The following is a 17,276-nucleotide window of genomic DNA, read 5'->3' on the forward strand; positions in this document are numbered from 1 at the left end:
CATACCAAGATAAAGTCCAAATGTGTTCATAATCTAGACATAAAGAATGATATGATAAACAAATTAGAAGAACATAGGATAGTTTATCTCTCAGATCTGTGGGGGAGGAAGGAATCTGTGACCATAGAAGAACTAGAGATTATTCTTAATCACAAAATAGATAACTTTTACCATATTAAGTTAAAAAGTTTTTGTACAAACAAAACGAATGCAGACAAGATTAGAAGGGAATAAATAAACTGGGAAAACACTTTTACATTCAAAGGTTCTGATAAAGGCCTCATTTCCAAAATATATAGAGTATTGACTCAAATTTATAAAAATTCAAGCCATTCTCCATTTGATAAATGGTCAAAGGTTATGAACAGACAATATTCAGATGAAAAAATTGAAACTATTTTTAGTCATATGAAAAGGTGCTCCAAATCACTATTGATTAGAGAAATGCAAGTTAAGACAACTCTGAGATACCACTATACACCTCTCAGATTGGCTAAAATGACAGGACAAAGTAAACACACACACACACACACACACACACACACACACACACACACACACATACAAAGAAAATACCACTGAATTATTTCCCCAAAATAAAGGTATATCTTGATTTTTAATGTATAGAACTTATTATAAAAGTGGAAAGTCCATGTATTGAATAATTCCTAGCACTGACTTTCACAAAGTCAGCAGATTCACTCTTTTCCTGTGCCATTAAAGTTTAGTGGCAGAGCACCAATCAAGATGACTGGAGGCCTAGCATGTGATATATAAACTTGGTATTTTTGACATTTAAGCAGGTTCTAAGTATACCACTGTACCTGTTTTGACCACCTTTGTGACCATTACCCCAAATATCCCCTTTTGCAAAAGTCTTCACATGCTTGGTGTACCAGGGGTTCTCAAACTACGGACCGCGGGCCAGATACAGCCAGCCGGGTTATGGCAAATGGGCTGAGGGGCGGAGACAAAGTGTGAGTTTTTGTTTTTTACTATAGTCTGGCCCTCCAACAATCTGAGGGACAATGAACTGGCCCCCTATTTAAAAAGTTTGAGGACCACTAGACAGTATCCTTATTCACCAACAGATTTGAGATCTGTCTGTCAATTATCCTCCAACTGATTCAGTCCATCTGCAGAAATGGTTGATGAGTGTTACCAATGAATTATAAAAACTGCTTACACCTGCCAACCTGAGAGTTGGATGAATCAGATACATACCACAGGGGGATGAATAACCTTGAAAAAGGACCAGATATGCTGTCATACCTGAGTTGCTACTACTTATACATCCCATGTTTTCAGTATGATAAAGTATAAAGCAATAATACAAATTATTTATATTGCTGTTTCATATACTGGTAGAAATTCTAGCTATAGCAACAAGAAAAAAGAAATTGGGTGAATTTTTGTAGACAAATTTGATACACAGTCATTTCTTTATGTAGATGACACAGAATTGTGCTCAGAAAGTACTATAAAGTCAACTAAAAATGAAAGAATAGCTACAACAAAATTTTAGGATACAAGTATATGTATATAAATGATCACCATTCCTTTATATTGCCAATAAAATTAATAGAAGTAGAAAGAGAAATTCCATTTAAGATAACTACTTTTAAAATAACTTGGACCTTGTCTTTTATTGCCCTATTAAGCATAAAACTACTTAAAATAGTATTATCTACATTGTCAGATTCATTAACTAGCTATTCTGGAAAGGGAGCCTAGGGTACAACCAAAGCTCCTTATCTATTCACAACTAATAACTCTCAGGAGTTTTAAGCAATGAACAATAGAATGTTTGACTTCCTAAATCCTCTTGGTTAAGCACACAGCTTTGAGTAAGAAAGAGACTGGGAAAGATATGAATTTGTGGAAAATTTCTAGCTCAATGTAAATATTGAAAATGACTTCTATAAATTGCGTACAATCCAAATGACAGATTTTATTGGCTTTTAAAGTGTGAGTCTGTCTAAATACAGAGAACTTCAATATATCAGTACATTGGTTACCAAGTGATGGATTCTTTGATCATGATAACTTAGGAAAAAAGAAAAGAAATATACAACATAAGCCTGAGTTTTTTGTGACCTCTTCTTCTTCACCAAAAGCAATGAAATAGCTGAAAATAATTTACTAAGAGCAATTCCATTTTTATACTACCTTGCCCTTAATTGTTATTATTCTAAACATGAAATATTTATGCACTAACCATGATATTATGAAACATACTAGAAGAATTGAATCACATACATCTTGAGAAAAATTACTTTAAGAAAATTTTGATTTGCTTCTAATGGCTCCAACTTATTTTAAAAATTAAATATTCATATTTTTTAACATTACTACTGAAATGTTCTAGAATTAAAAATTGTGGAATATCAAGGTATAAAAATTATTAAAGTTATTGGTTGCCAAAGAAATAATGGAGAATGTTTTGTGAACATGAGTGGGTTGCAACACATTACCTATAAAAGAGTTTCGAAAGAGCTGCCATATAAACATGTCATCAGAAAAATACACAATTGGAAAAGGACTCTCTAGTCATAGGCTAGGAGTAAGGAATAACCAATAGAAAGTTTTCATATTCCATTGATATCCAAACAGTCAAGATAACTTGAGGTCATTTAATAGACCTCCTAATAGATAGAACCGAAATGAAATAAGAAGCCCTAACCAATGCAATAGTTAGTTATTCCATCACATACTCACATATTAAACAAGTTCATTTTTTCTCCTCTTTACAGATGTCACTGAATTCATTAGTCACAAGTACAACACTGAGCTTCAGTAATCACTGTCAATCTGAGACAAAACATCATGACATGTATCCGACAGTCCTCATTCATCCTAATTATTTAGTTCCCTCACAAATGTCAGGAATTACAGACTTTTAATTGTGAATTGGATTCATATGAACAAATAAATAACTGCAATAAAAAGTTTATTTAAGTTCATATAGAATATTTTTAATATCAGTTTTATATATATTATCCTATTATATTTGTATATATATATATATATGTACAAATATATGTAATATATAATTATATATTTACTTTCTGATATTATATTTCCTTCTCATAATTAAATGTTACTGGATTTGTGTAGAGGGCTAGAGCTCTGGAGAAGAATACTTGAAACAAGGTGTTAACTCAGTGGAATTGATGAGATGATGGCTCTCTAGTTCACATATATACTTAGTATGTAGTATGGTGATAAAATGGTTCTCTAGTTCACACATATTCAGTATCTTGTAATGATGTAATTGTACTAAGATATATAAGGGCTGAGAAGGACTAGAAATAATTCATTCCATCTTTGACCAGCCTCTCGGTGGCTGTCCTTCCTTAATCACTTCCCCACTAAAATCAAGGACTCTGGCTGATCTTGAGTATCTCTGGAAAGGTAGTCTGAACACTACAGATTTGTATTAATTAAAGAACCTAAGCATTAAATATCTCCTATACTCTATCAGTATGAGAAATTAATTACTTTCATTTATATGGAAACTGAGAATATTATTTTTTATGGCATTACTTTAAATTCTCATGTCTTTTGTATTTGAGAACATTTATATATATTTAATATAGTAATCATGGAAAAATTTATAATTATCAATTTAGATATTAAAATTATTGTTGTTATTCCTACTTTGTTTACTGCATTTATACCTGATTACCTATTTCTATTGAAATTTTCTATTTCTATTGAAAATCTGCCCTTGTCTTGCATTGCATAACATGCAAAATTTCCTAAATTATTTAGAAATTTTATAACTATTTGCTTTTTTTTTTTTAACATTGAATTAAATATATATATTACTTATTAAATGAGCATTTGGGGATTCTTGGTTTGCTTTTATTCCACCCTGACTTTGTGGTTTTCATCCTTCTTTCCTATATATAAAATCTGGTGAAATTACTTCTTCTATTTATAGCCCTTAATCCAGAGGCTTTGAGCATTTCCTGGGAAAAGGCAAGTCAATTTGCATTCTGTAACTTCACTCCAAACTGGTCTAACAGTAACACAGAAACAGCTTTAGGGCAAATCTCCATTGTTATCCTCACCAAAGGACTTTTCTTTGTTGTTTCTTGCCTCAGGACTTTCTCCTCAACAAAGTAGAGAAATGACCTAGACTGTAATCTCCATAGGGAATATTCTCCAATTGAATAGGTAATTAATTGGAGTTTCTGGGTTGCTCTATCAGCAAGTCAAAACAAAATGCATCAGCTTTCCTTAGAGGAGTTTCTGGTATACAATTTAAAGTATGTCAGCATACTTTGATGGGAGATATCTGGTAGGTAAAATTCTAAATATGAATGCCTTAGAAGTCTTGTGATATTTAATGCCCATGTCCACATATTTCATTCACTTATCTTTACAGATTAAATGTTTATATGTTTAATGTTCACCTATTTTAATTTCATGAAGTTAGTTACTCTATATGAGAACTGGATGGGTATTTATTTCATTTTCATAGTTATGAAAATTAAATTGGAGAAATGAAGCTTAAATTAGAAAATTTAAATGCACAAGATTATCAAAGAATAATCAAAGTTGAGGTTACAAAAGAATATAAACTCCTTGGTGGGGCTGGGAGTGTCTTTTGTAATTTGGGGTGGTGACCAGAGATTTGAAAATAATCTTTTGTTCCTTGCTCCAAGTTTATCTTATCTTCTTCCTTTTAGAATGTAAGTTCCTTGGGGGCAAGAACTGACTGTGTAATGAAGGGTGGATAATTTCTGTTATATCCAATTAATGAGGAATCTGAGGAGGGACTTGTGCTTCAGCATAGAAAATAAAATACTGTTTTTGGAGTTTCAAAGGTGTATTTACTAATTTAGGCATTCATGCTTGCAAAAATGTAAAATAAATCTTTCCTTTACAAAAATGTAAAATAAATCAATGAGTCAGTGAAGTTCTTGGCAAGATATTTCTTTTCTAAATGCTCTAAATTATTATTGATTAGAGAAATGCAAATTAAAACAACTCTCAGGTACCACCACCTCACACCATTCAGGAAAAGACAATGATAAATGTTGGAGGGGATGTGGGAAAACTGGGATACTAATGCATTGTTGGGGAACTATGTCCAAAGGGCTGTGGGGAATAGAGCAAGATAAGGTGAAGAACTTACAAGAATATGTGAATTCTTTTTCTTTATTTTATTTTCATTATTTCTGTGTTTCTCCTATGACCTGTATAATATTTGCAGGCCCGTATTTACTTGAGCCTTGGCCAGCTATAACCATATTTACTTAACCTGAACTGATGACATTTATCAGTATTTGACATTTATTGATATTTAGTCTATTAGACCACTATCTGCTTGATTAAGCCTGAAGGCCTGATTTTCTGTTTCCTAGAAATCAGCAGATTTTGGGGAAACAGAAACCTTCCATTCCAATCTCTCCAAACAGCAACACTCAATTAGGTGCCTTCTCCTTCCCTTCTCAATTCTCTCTTACTTGTGATATAATTTCTTGTATAAAAACTATATATCTTTACTACTTCTTTAGCCCTCCTACTGAGAACTTTCTCTTTCTTATCTTGTGATGGAATGATGGCTCATCCTCAGGAGGTTTTCAATAAACAACTTTTCTGCCTTCTACTGAGTAATCTCTGAGTAGTCATTTTGGATAAGGGTCTTCTACATCCCTCACAAACTGTGCATACCCTTTGACCCAGAAGTGCCATTACTGGGTCTTTATCCCAAGGAAATCAAAAAGGAGGGAAAAGGACCCACATGTGCAAAAATATTTGTAACAACTCTTTTTGTGGTAGCAAAAAATTAGAAAATGTATTTCCATTAACCGGGAAATGGCTGAAGAAGTTGTGGTACATGAAGATAATGGATATAATTTTTTCTATTAAAAAATGATGAACAAGATAATTATAGAAATATCTGGAAAGATTTACATGAACTGAACTGAACAAAACAAGATGAACCAGGCATACACTGTACACAATAATAGCAAGAATAGAAAGGTGATGACCAACTATGAAAGGTTTTGTTCTTCTCTGTGGTTCAGTGAGCAATCCCAATAGACTTTGTACAGAATATACCATCTGCATCCAGAAAAAAGATCTAAGGAGACTAAATGTAAATTAACACATTCTATGTTCACTTCTTTTTTCTGTGTTTTTATCTCTACCCTGGTTTTTCCTTTTGCTCTTTTTTTTTTCCTGTCCTAACATGATTCATAAAGCAACGTGTATTAAAAATAAACTTATACAATAAAGATATTTTGTTTCTTACATATTATCTAAGAAACATAATTGAGCAGTGTTTTTTCAAATTCCACTATATCCCATTAAAAATATTGTAAATGAATTCCATTATTTTTATGATTTTCAAATTTTGTTATCAGTTCTACTATGTAGGCTCAGGAAAGTCACATGACCTCACTAGTCTCCCTTTTCACCTCATCTAGAGAGGAAAAACTAGAATGTATAATAAAATACATAAAATAGATGAATGTTATAAGAATGAATCAAGAAGATTTAATCACTATCCTTTTAAATGAATTTATTCTTATCAGACTTAATGAGAGGCTCCAAAAAGAGACTTGGATTATTAATCCTCTAAAAGGGAAAGTATAAGAGATATTTGATATCTGTCTTTAAATATGTGAGATTTAGGGGGCAGCTAGGTGGCGCAGTGGATAGGGCACCAGCCTTGAATTCAGGAGGACGGGAGTTCAAATCTGGTCTCAGACATTTAACACTTCCTAGCTGTGTGACCCTGGGCAAGTCACTTAACCCCAGCATCAAAAAACAAAAAACAAAAAAATAAATATGTGAGAGTTCATTATATGGAAGATGGATAATTGTTTTTCTGGTTGTTCTCTGAGGTCAAAACCCTAAAACCCTAAACCCTAACCCTAACCCTAACCCTAACCCTAACCCTAACCCTAACCCTAACCCTAACCCTAAACCCTAACCCTAACCCTAACCCTAACCCTAACCCTAACCCTAACCCTAACCCTAACCCTAACCCTAACCCTAACCCTAACCCTAACCCTAAACTCTAACCCTAACCCTAACCCTAACCCTAACCCTAACCCTAACCCTAACCCTAACCCTAACCCTAACCCTAACCCTACACCCTAACCCTAACCCTAACCCTAACCCTAACCCTAACCCTAACCCTAACCCTAACCCTAACCCTAAACCCTAACCCTAACCCTAACCCTAACCCTAACCCTAACCCTAACCCTAACCCTAACCCTAACCCTAACCCTAACCCTAACCCTAAATTCGCGCCCTAACCCTAACCCTAAACCCTAAACCCTAAACCCTAACCCTAACCCTAACCCTAACCCTAACCCTAACCCTAACCCTAACCCTAACCCTAACCCTAAACCCTAACCCTAACCCTAACCCTAACCCTAAACTCTAACCCTAACCCTAACCCTAAACCCTAACCCTAACCCTAACCCTAACCCTAAACTCTAACCCTAACCCTAACCCTAACCGTAACCCTAACCCTAACCCTAACCCTAACCCTAACCCTAACCCTAACCCTAACCCTAACCCTAACCCTAACCCTAAACCCTAACCCTAACCCTAACCCTAACCCTAAACTCTAACCCTAACCCTAACCCTAACCCTAACCCTAACCCTAACCCTAACCCTAAACCCTAACCCTAAACCCTAACCCTAACCCTAAACCCTAACCCTAACCCTAACCCTAACCCTAACCCTAACCCTAACCCTAACCCTAACCTAACCCTAAGTTGGATGTTGCAAAGAAGAAAATGTAGGCTTCTAACCTGCATAAATCTAAACAAACTTCTTAAAGAAGAAAGAAAGAAAAAAGTATTTTTAAATGCTCAATATATGCCAGATAAGGGCAGCTAAGTGTAATGATGTTTAGAGCACTTTGATTGGAATCAGGAAGACTTGTGGCTAACACAACACAAATGGGCTAGTGGCAATTGAAAATGAAGAGACAGGTTGTTAATAATTCAACGGAACTGTTTATTGAGAGAAATCATGTTGCTTATGTATCTTAAAACCATATGTTACTATGAAAAACATTGTTCTGTAACTAACCCTGGTTTTTATTCTATTTCTATGATCTAACTCTCTGAATCATGTTGTTAATTTCTAGTGACTCAATCTTACTTAAAGTTCACAATGCCCCAGTAACTGTGCCAGGACATTATGTTTTCTCATGATTTCAAGCTTAAAGGCATCCTCTATTAATCTTAGGGGAGGGGGACATCCCAGTTACCAAAGTTTCTAGTTCATAATTAGCAAAGATTATATTAATATTCAAGTCTTCTAACTTGACCATATTGTGCTGCTTTCTTCACACAAATAATGGTTTTAAAATAAATTAGAAGTAAGTTAACAAATAATGCACTATTAACTATATGAGGTAATGCTGTCAAGACAAAATTAATTTTTTTTTGTTTCTTAAAGAAGAAATAGACCATATCACATTTGCAATTAAGATGAGAAGAGGAATATATATGTTCAATAATTTTAAATATTTTTTTCTTATAAATGAATTTTTTTCCCTTTTCATATTTTCCTCTTCTTAATGATCTCATGCAACTTTTTAATAAGTTTCTTCTCATATGAGTTTAACAGTTACTTCTGCTGCAGTTCCAATTCTTTTTTTTTTCCATCTTTGACAAAATGCCCACATGCACTGGATCTCTTAGGAAATACCTACCATGCTACCAATATTTCAAGCAAAGGGTGGGAGGGAATAGATCTAATTTGAGACAGTTGGCATAGCACAGAATTTTTAAATGCCACTAGTCTCAAAATAAATTTAAGACCTATAAAAATTCTTTATTATGTCAAGAGATGGTGTGTATATAAATGTGAGTTATATAAGGTCTTATTCAGCTCTTTTTTCCAATGCTTAAGATACTATATATTTCAAGATTCCTAGACATTTAAAAATGGTTAATTTAAATATAGGGCTTTTTTGGTTTCTTTTGGTAAGGAGAGCCTAAATATGTTATTTTATTTGTGTAGGGAACTTTTGAGGAAATTCCCTTTATGAATATAGATTATTCACTATTCTTCAATTTAGTCTTAGAAAGCTATCCTGAGGGGAGGGAGGGGTGAGACTAAGAAATGAAGTTTTATCATAGATTAAAGTTAAAAGGGATTTTAGAGACTAGAAAATCCTTCCACCCATTCTATTTTATAGTTGAGTAAATTGAGATTGAGGGAAATTAAGTAACTTGTCTGAGTTTTCAAAGTAGTAAGCATCTGAGGAAGAATTTGAATTCAAGTCCTCTGACTCCACATCTAATGTTCTTTGAACTGTGCCTCATCATACCTTTCTCTGAATGATAGTCTCTATCAGAGATTGGATTCAAACATAGATGTGTGTGTGTGTGTGTGTGTGTGTGTGTGTGTGTGTGTGTGTGTGTGTGTGTGTTTTAAGATCAGCTTTAGGGTAGTGGATGGCAACTTAATTTATGCTTATGACAAATTATTTCCAATATGTTTCTATGTATATAAAGAGTTTACCAAAATAAAACAAGAACAATTACCAATGTCCTTTTTTACCAGAGCAGGTGTTTAAATATACATGTGGACTGATTGACAAATTGTTCTCCTTAGTTTCAAAAGGAAACAGAGAATATAGAAAAAATAAATTTTTCTTTTCTTAAGTGTCCAGTAAAAGAGAGGATGAAAACAAAATCATGTGTCTTTTTTCCACTACATTAAAGGAAAGAAGTACAAGAAATGATAGCTATTCTGCAGTATGCAAAAAGCCACATTTCTTCTCATTAAACTTGCCAGTCAATAATTCTCTACCTCGTACTTGTGTGACTGATTTTTAAGCCCACGTGTGTCTTTACACTTATGTTCTGGTAGTCCAGTGGCTCTATTGATCATCAATTTGAGAATTTCTCCACCAGTACAGATCACAACTGAACCATTGCTTATTATTCAATTTTTATCTATTTCCCTATATAAATACAGCAAATTTACAAAAAAAAAACAAAGATGATCTTTAAGCTTGGGTAGGAAAAAGTAGCATTAATTATCTGGAATCTCTAATAAATTATTACTGTGGGAGATTCCATGTTACTTTCCTATTCCCTTGACTAAAATGACTGTTAGTTAAGGTGGGTGATATTTTTCATCTTCCTAGGGACTCACCCAAGGCATCGCAATATGGAAAAAAAAAATATTGCTGCCTTCAAATGATTCTGTTATGTTGGAATAATAGAGATGATAACCAGGTTGTCAAAGGTGTTTTTTGTTTGTTTGATTTTGTTTTTTTCAAGATGAGATAAGATACTTATTCAAAGGAGTACTTGGTGTTTTCTCCAAGTCCAGCACTTTGGTGACAAAGACACTACAGTATTTATTTAGTTTGAAGCCCATTTCATCCTTATACAAGTACCAGGCATTAAGTTTTCTTCAAATGCAATAGGGATGACCAAGATGTCCTACTTTGATTACATCCTAATGTAGAAGGGAATTTTGGGTGATATCAGAACAAAGTCAAAACTGTGCAGATTTATAATAGGATGTTTTATCACATCAAAAATTTTATCACACATGGAATCATAGAATAATGTATTCATAAATTTAGGAATGAAAAGTAATAAACTCTATTGATCAATGTCGACCATGCAGGAAAATGATTAAATCGTTTAAAAAATAGGATAAAATATTTATTATGTCTTGTCCCTTAAAAAATATTTCAAGACAAAGCCTGATGAACATAATTACACATGTTATGCTAACTCTTTCATAGACTTACAGGTAATAAATATCTATACTTCTAATAAAAATTCAAAGATATAATGGAGATCTCTATCAAAAAATTATCCTATTTTTAAACAAATACTGATAGAACTGTTGTGTAAAGTTGAACAGACATAACATTGATACAGAGAACATTAAAAAACATTTTAAATATGTCACCATGTGAAATACTCATAATCTTCAAAATAAATGAAACAAAAATATTTCAGAATATTACTAGTAAAATAGATGAAATTTATATGAGATCATAATGAAGTTTATATCATCCTAGAGGCAGCTAAGTGTTTCAGTCAATAAGAGAACTTGATCTGAAATCTGAATGACATGAATATATCCAACCCCAAATATTTCTTAGCTTTGTGATTCTGGTCAAGTCACTTAACCTCTATTTTCCTCACTTTTTTCAACTATAAAAAGGGAATAGTAGTGGTTGTTATCTCCAGAGTTGTGAAAATCAAATGTTGCTGGGGCCCCATGCTGAAGCCCTATACCCTAAATTAACAAACATCCTGCTTACTCAACAAAGCATGGGAACATCCTACCTCGGTCATAAAGACCCAGATATAACAATAAACCATTCTTTCTTAAATATCCTGCCATAGGATATTATAAGATCCGCCACAGATGTTTCCTAACTAGCAAAAATTCCCCTAGTCACGTAGTCACAGAATTGTTTTTTCAAACCTATACTCTGGAAACATATAAAAACCTTGTATTTCCCTCTAATAAACGAGCCTTTCTGCCTAACACAGAATCGTCTCCGCCTCTTTCTTTCTTCACCCATTCCCAGGTTGTAGCCTTACCAGCATTTTGCTTACAGGTTGGCACGGGGCTTCAGACCCCCCTAGTTCTAGACCCGCAGGTCGGGTCAAAATGTGTTAGTATTTTGGGAGTGTTTAGGAAAGTGTCTGACACATAGTATGTCCTTAATAAATATGTGTTTATTCCCTTTCCCTCTCTTTTCTATTGTCTCATTGGAATTGTACTAAGCCTGATTTCAACAAATCTCCAAAAGATTAGCTTAAATATTAAACTTATTCAACTTTAAAAAAAAATAGCAATTTTATATAATTGTATAACAGGCCATAAAATGACAAGATAAAAATTTGGAAGGATAGTGACTTGTGCAAATAACACTTGTATCTGATTTCTATCTGAAAAGAAGAAAATGATGTGATGATGATAAGGTAATGATAATGCTGATGATAATAAGAAAAGTAAGAATTACCTTTGCTCTATCCTGCCCTTTCCCATTCTGAAAGCATTTTACTGTTCTCTGAAATGCTCTGCTAGCCTAATAATCTTTGAAATTCTTTGAGTATTGCACCAGTGACGGTTTAAATTCTTTCAAGAACTAGTCTGGACAAGTTTGGAGAGATTTTCATGTTGAAAGTAGAATATTGATATTTTGTCTTAGATATCCTCCTGAATATTATTTTTTTATTTGTAGTCTGGTTGTAATGTGCAGTGAGTGCCAAAGAGTTGAGAGGGGACAGTTATTGCTAAAATTGAAAGAAGACACTTTTTGCTTCAGAAATTATGTGGAATCATTCTGGTCGACAGCAGTAGCTCAGATAACATTCTGCTATGGCTTTAGTTATGTGAAGAAAAATGGTTGCTCTTCTCCCAGAAGGCTTAGATGTTGCTACCAGATGTGGTAAAGATGGGGGGGGGGGGTGAGTAGTGGTCCATGGCAGGAGTAGTGAGGTAGTTCTAATGCTGAAAAAAAGAAAATTTTATTTTGTCAAAAGGTAAAGTTTAAATAAGCATTCATGGACCTAAAATATTGTTTATTCTTAAAGAGTGAATGATAAAAATTATGTAGTTCAGTTCTGAAATCAGGAATTCCTGAGTTTAAAACTGGCCTCAGACACTTAAGACTTCTTAGATGGATGATCTGAGCAAGTCACTTAACCCCAATTGTCTCAGCAAAATAATAAAAATAAATAAAAAAAAATTATGTGGTTACATTAAGCATTGCATGAAATATAAAAATCACAAGTGAATTATATTAAAAATTAAGTAAACCACATAATTTATTTATTTTAGTAAAAATTGGATTGTAATATTTGAATGATACCATAACAAATAAGTGATACATGGAAAAATTTACCTGTTTTGCATACAGACATATATTTAAGAATTTTCATCCATCTGTCATGGATAGAAATAAGTAAAAAATTTCCTATTTAAAGAATCTAAAATTTGTTGCTTTGTATCTGATCACATTTATCCATTATAATTTTTCATATCTTACTGATTGCCAAAAGAACCATTTTATTTCCAATTAAATATATATAGTTATTTTGTAAGAAATAGTTTTTGTTGTTTTCAGTTTGTGCATAGATCTTCAGCAGTTTATCTTCCAGGATAATTGAGTAATTTTTATTTGTCATATATAACACAAATTCCTTGGTCCTTACTTCATAAAAAAAAAAAAAAATCTCACTTTTAACCCTATTATTCTTCAAGTACCTTCAAAGCTTTTGTAGGTGTTTATCCTCTCTGTTATTTGTTCTAGACATCAAAGATTATTTTCCCTCCATTGTAAGGGGTGTTCCCCTATACCCCTGTTCCATTTAACCACTTAAAAATTAAATTAAATTTTGTAAAGATATATTTACATTAAATATAATTACAAATAAATATGGGGGGGCTTAATCTTCCCCCATATATCAACTTAATTTCTGTAAAGGAGAAAGGCATTAGCTTTATAGCTTAATTCAGACTCTATAGAGCACAGTCCCATCTTCTAAATTCAAAACTTCTTTCAGTCTCAAATCGCAGGAAACTGGATTGATCAAGGATTTGCTCATAGAACATGACCCCATCTTTAATATGAGCAAAATATGCTGTATGTTCCTGTTCAACTGTCTCCCATATCTCACATACGATTCCAAATTTCTTCGGGGAGATTTGAGAATATACTTATATTATTTCTTATGATCCCATATGAAAGTTTCCCTTGCATGAGTTCTCTAAAACAAAGTTCTCTTGACAAACGTATTTTAGCATTTGAACAACAAGGCAAATCCATGATAATTGTGGTCTCTATGATAATGTTTCAATGCTTGGCAGTTGAGAAGAAGAAAGGAACTCATTATCTAGTACCTTTTCTTGCAAGATAATCTTCAGAATATTCCTAAGAAAATTAAGGTGGAAGTCATTCAGTTTCTCAACTTGACACTTATATACCATCTATATTTCATAGATATATGGCAATGAAGTCAGCACAATGGCTCTTTAGACTTTCAGTTTGGTAGATGGCCTAAAATCTCTTTTTTCCCTTGCTTTCTTTTGGAGTCTTCCCAAACAGCTAGCTAGCTATGGTAACAAGTGATTCATCCTCATTACCTACATCATCTTTGTACATCAATGGAAAATATACTGCCAAGGTAAGTGAATTTACACACAGAATTCAAAATTTCTATATTTGCTTTAATGAATGGTTTTCCATATGTTTGGTATGGTCCTTGGCTGATGTAAAACCTTTCTTGGTATTGATTTTTAGGCCATAGTTAGCACATGATGCAGAGAATCAATCCATAATTTGTTTCTTCTCAACATCACAGGTTACACTGAATGCTCAATTATGTGAACAAAAAGTCACACATTTAACACTTTCTCCACTTTAGTCTTGGTTTGTTTCCTTTTTGAGTTAAATAATTTACTTTCAACGGGCTAGCCAAATTTGATGCCTTTTTAATCCTAGTCTAAAGAAACCAACAACACTGCTAAAAATATTATGTCAAAATCTTGAGAAAAGACACCCATCACTATTTTTCTCCATTGATGACTGGGAAAGAATGAAAACATTGTATATTATACATAACCCTTGCAAGCATTCCATCATGAAATTGCTATACAACACTGATGACTTCTACACCATATCACTAAATTTTGTTGTGATCATCAATAATCCTTTACAATTGAGAGATTTAAATGAATTGGTTAAAGAGATTACCATTATATAAAGAACTTTGCATTTCTCCTGATGTTTGTTAGACAGCAAACACCATATTGAGTGTTCTTATGGCATTTTTGAAGCCATACTGGCTTTCAGGTAGTTGACTATAATCTTCCAGGTTTCCAGGTGAAGGATCAGACTTTAAAGAGCACTTTGGCAAGAATCTTGCTAAAATTAATTGAGAGAGAGAGAGAGAGAGAGAGAGAGACAGAGAGACAGAGAGACAGAGAGACAGAGAGACAGAGACAGAGAGACAGAGAAAGAGAGAAACCAAGACAGCAACCAAGATAAAGACCAAGACAAAGACAGAGTGCCTTCTCACAGAACAACCTATTTCCATTGCCTTTACAGAGATGGACAATGGAATATCATAGTATGTGTGTGTGTGTGTGTGTGTGTGTGTGTGTGTGTGTGTGTGTGTGTGTATATATATACATATATATGTATATATATATATGTATGTATATATATCATACTTAAATCAAAGACAGTCTTTATCACATAAACTCTATAAGCAAAGTAGAAGAATTGCAATAGCTAAAAAGATGAATGAGATACACAAAATTTGGAATATCTATATTCCAGGTGTTCATATAGATGATTTATGCCCAATCTGCCATAGATCATCCCAAGTTTGTATTGATCAGCCAAAGCTGGAAAAACTCTACCTAAATTCACACATAGTGATGCCATTTTGGTTCAATTGGAGCAGAAACCACTAATGACTTCCCTCTGAGATTAATATATCCTGTTGTATATTTCCTGTTGTATATAGATATTTGCACGTTGTCTCAAGCATAAGAATAATGAGCTCCTTGAAGGTAAGTGATGTTCTTGCTTTTTTTTTTTTTAAATCCCCAATGCATACCACAGAACAAGGTAAGTACTAAGTACTTAATAAGTGCTGGTGGACTGACTAACTCTTTAAAAAGTTTTCTAAATTATTCCCTGTATTGGCAATTATTATATGATATATCTCCCTTAGACTTCACAAGGCAAATAACTGTAAAAATCATTGCAAGAAGCTTTAGAAAGACCTACATAACTGGGACCCCATTTTATTTTCTTCAGTGATATTTAATTTTACAGAATCTTGTGTTCAAAATCACTTTTATGGATGTTGGAGAAATAAAATTTAAAAAAATGATCTACATGATAGGATCATAAAGATCATTAAGGAATGATCTCAGGGAATTGTAAGGTTTGGAGAGATAGTAGAGATTTATTCCTGTGTAGAGGCAACATCCAAATCAGTTCTCATCTAATGTTACAGGTCTATAAATACTCAGAAAAAACATGTCCCAGTCCTTAGCACTCTAACTAGAAATAGCCCTGAAGTTACTTAGAGATGAAGGGAAATCTTCCCAGGTTGCCTCATTATCCAATACTAGTAGCATCAGGTAATGATCCTAGTTATAAGATAGAGGTTGTCACTGATTCTCTGAAATTATATCAGCAGCATCTAATGACTTCTCTATACTTCTTCAGGGACTTATTGATTTCACTCCAAACTTTTCACTAAATTCTCTTGAGTACGAAATATTTGTCCAAGATTGCTTCCAATTATGGTGGGTATATTGGTTTTATTTTGTGTTTTAATTAAATTATTTTCATTTGTTGATTTTAACATATTTTAAAGTTATTACAACACATATTCAAGATGATGAAATAAATTCTAATCATGCTATTAAGAATCTTTAGCTATGACATATTTATGAGCAGAAATTCTAAAGAGAATTATATATTAAGATGAAAAGTATACCTGTAGCAGAGAGTCTAATTAGCTATAGCTACCATTTGACAGGAAATATGTGAACTAGATATTGCAAGTGATTATTGAGGTATGAAATTCATATTGAAGAATCTTGGGGGAGAACAATGACTGTCTTTGAAAGAACAACTTGTGATATGTCAGTTTACTTATAATCACTTAAGATCCTCTACAAGAAAAAAAAAAAAAAAACATGATAAGACAGCATGCTGAAAAAATATTATATAAAAGCTCACATTCTCAAGTTATTGTACAATTACTCATAAAATTGGAATTTACTTTGGTAGCTGGCAATTCTATCAATCATAAAAATTAGCAGTTTTTAAAAATTGAGCTAAATAAAAATCATGAGTTATTATTATTATTATTATTATTATTATTATTATTATTATTATTATTATTATTATTATTGATATACCTAGAAACATTTTCATATTAAACTAATAAAACACTTAATGAATACCAACCCTTCTTGAAACGACATGAATAAAAGATAACATGTACTACTTCTATTTCCTATAAAAGTTAAATGATACTAAGCAATAGCTTTGATGAAGAAGAAAAAAAAAAATGGAATTTTTTCCAGACATGATTCCCTTATTAAAAAAAGGCAATACCAGTTTAGAATAAAAATTAATTTGCAAAATTAGTGTGTTGGAAGATTATAAGTCTTTAGCATGATTACACAAACTGGTAAGAAATCATTGAGGGGACAAAAGAGATTGCAAAGAGATTAACATAAGATTTAATTAAGCCAAATCATGTCAAGATCAT

The 17,276-nt window shown here is 32.9% G+C and overlaps 1 long non-coding RNA gene across 1 annotated transcript; it reads left to right on the forward strand.

Moving 5' to 3' along the window:
• Nucleotides 1–11,509: 11,509 nt before the first annotated feature.
• Nucleotides 11,510–15,552, forward strand: LOC141564919 (uncharacterized). The gene is made up of 3 exons (XR_012488808.1): nucleotides 11,510–11,584; nucleotides 14,068–14,159; nucleotides 15,507–15,552. It is a non-coding gene; the product is annotated as an uncharacterized LOC141564919 (long non-coding RNA).
• The last annotated feature ends 1,724 nt before the right edge of the window (nucleotides 15,553–17,276 follow it).

The sequence above is a fragment of the Sminthopsis crassicaudata genome, chromosome 3 (genome assembly GCF_048593235.1).
Source record: "Sminthopsis crassicaudata isolate SCR6 chromosome 3, ASM4859323v1, whole genome shotgun sequence".
In the NCBI taxonomy this organism is placed as follows: domain Eukaryota; kingdom Metazoa; phylum Chordata; class Mammalia; order Dasyuromorphia; family Dasyuridae; genus Sminthopsis; species Sminthopsis crassicaudata.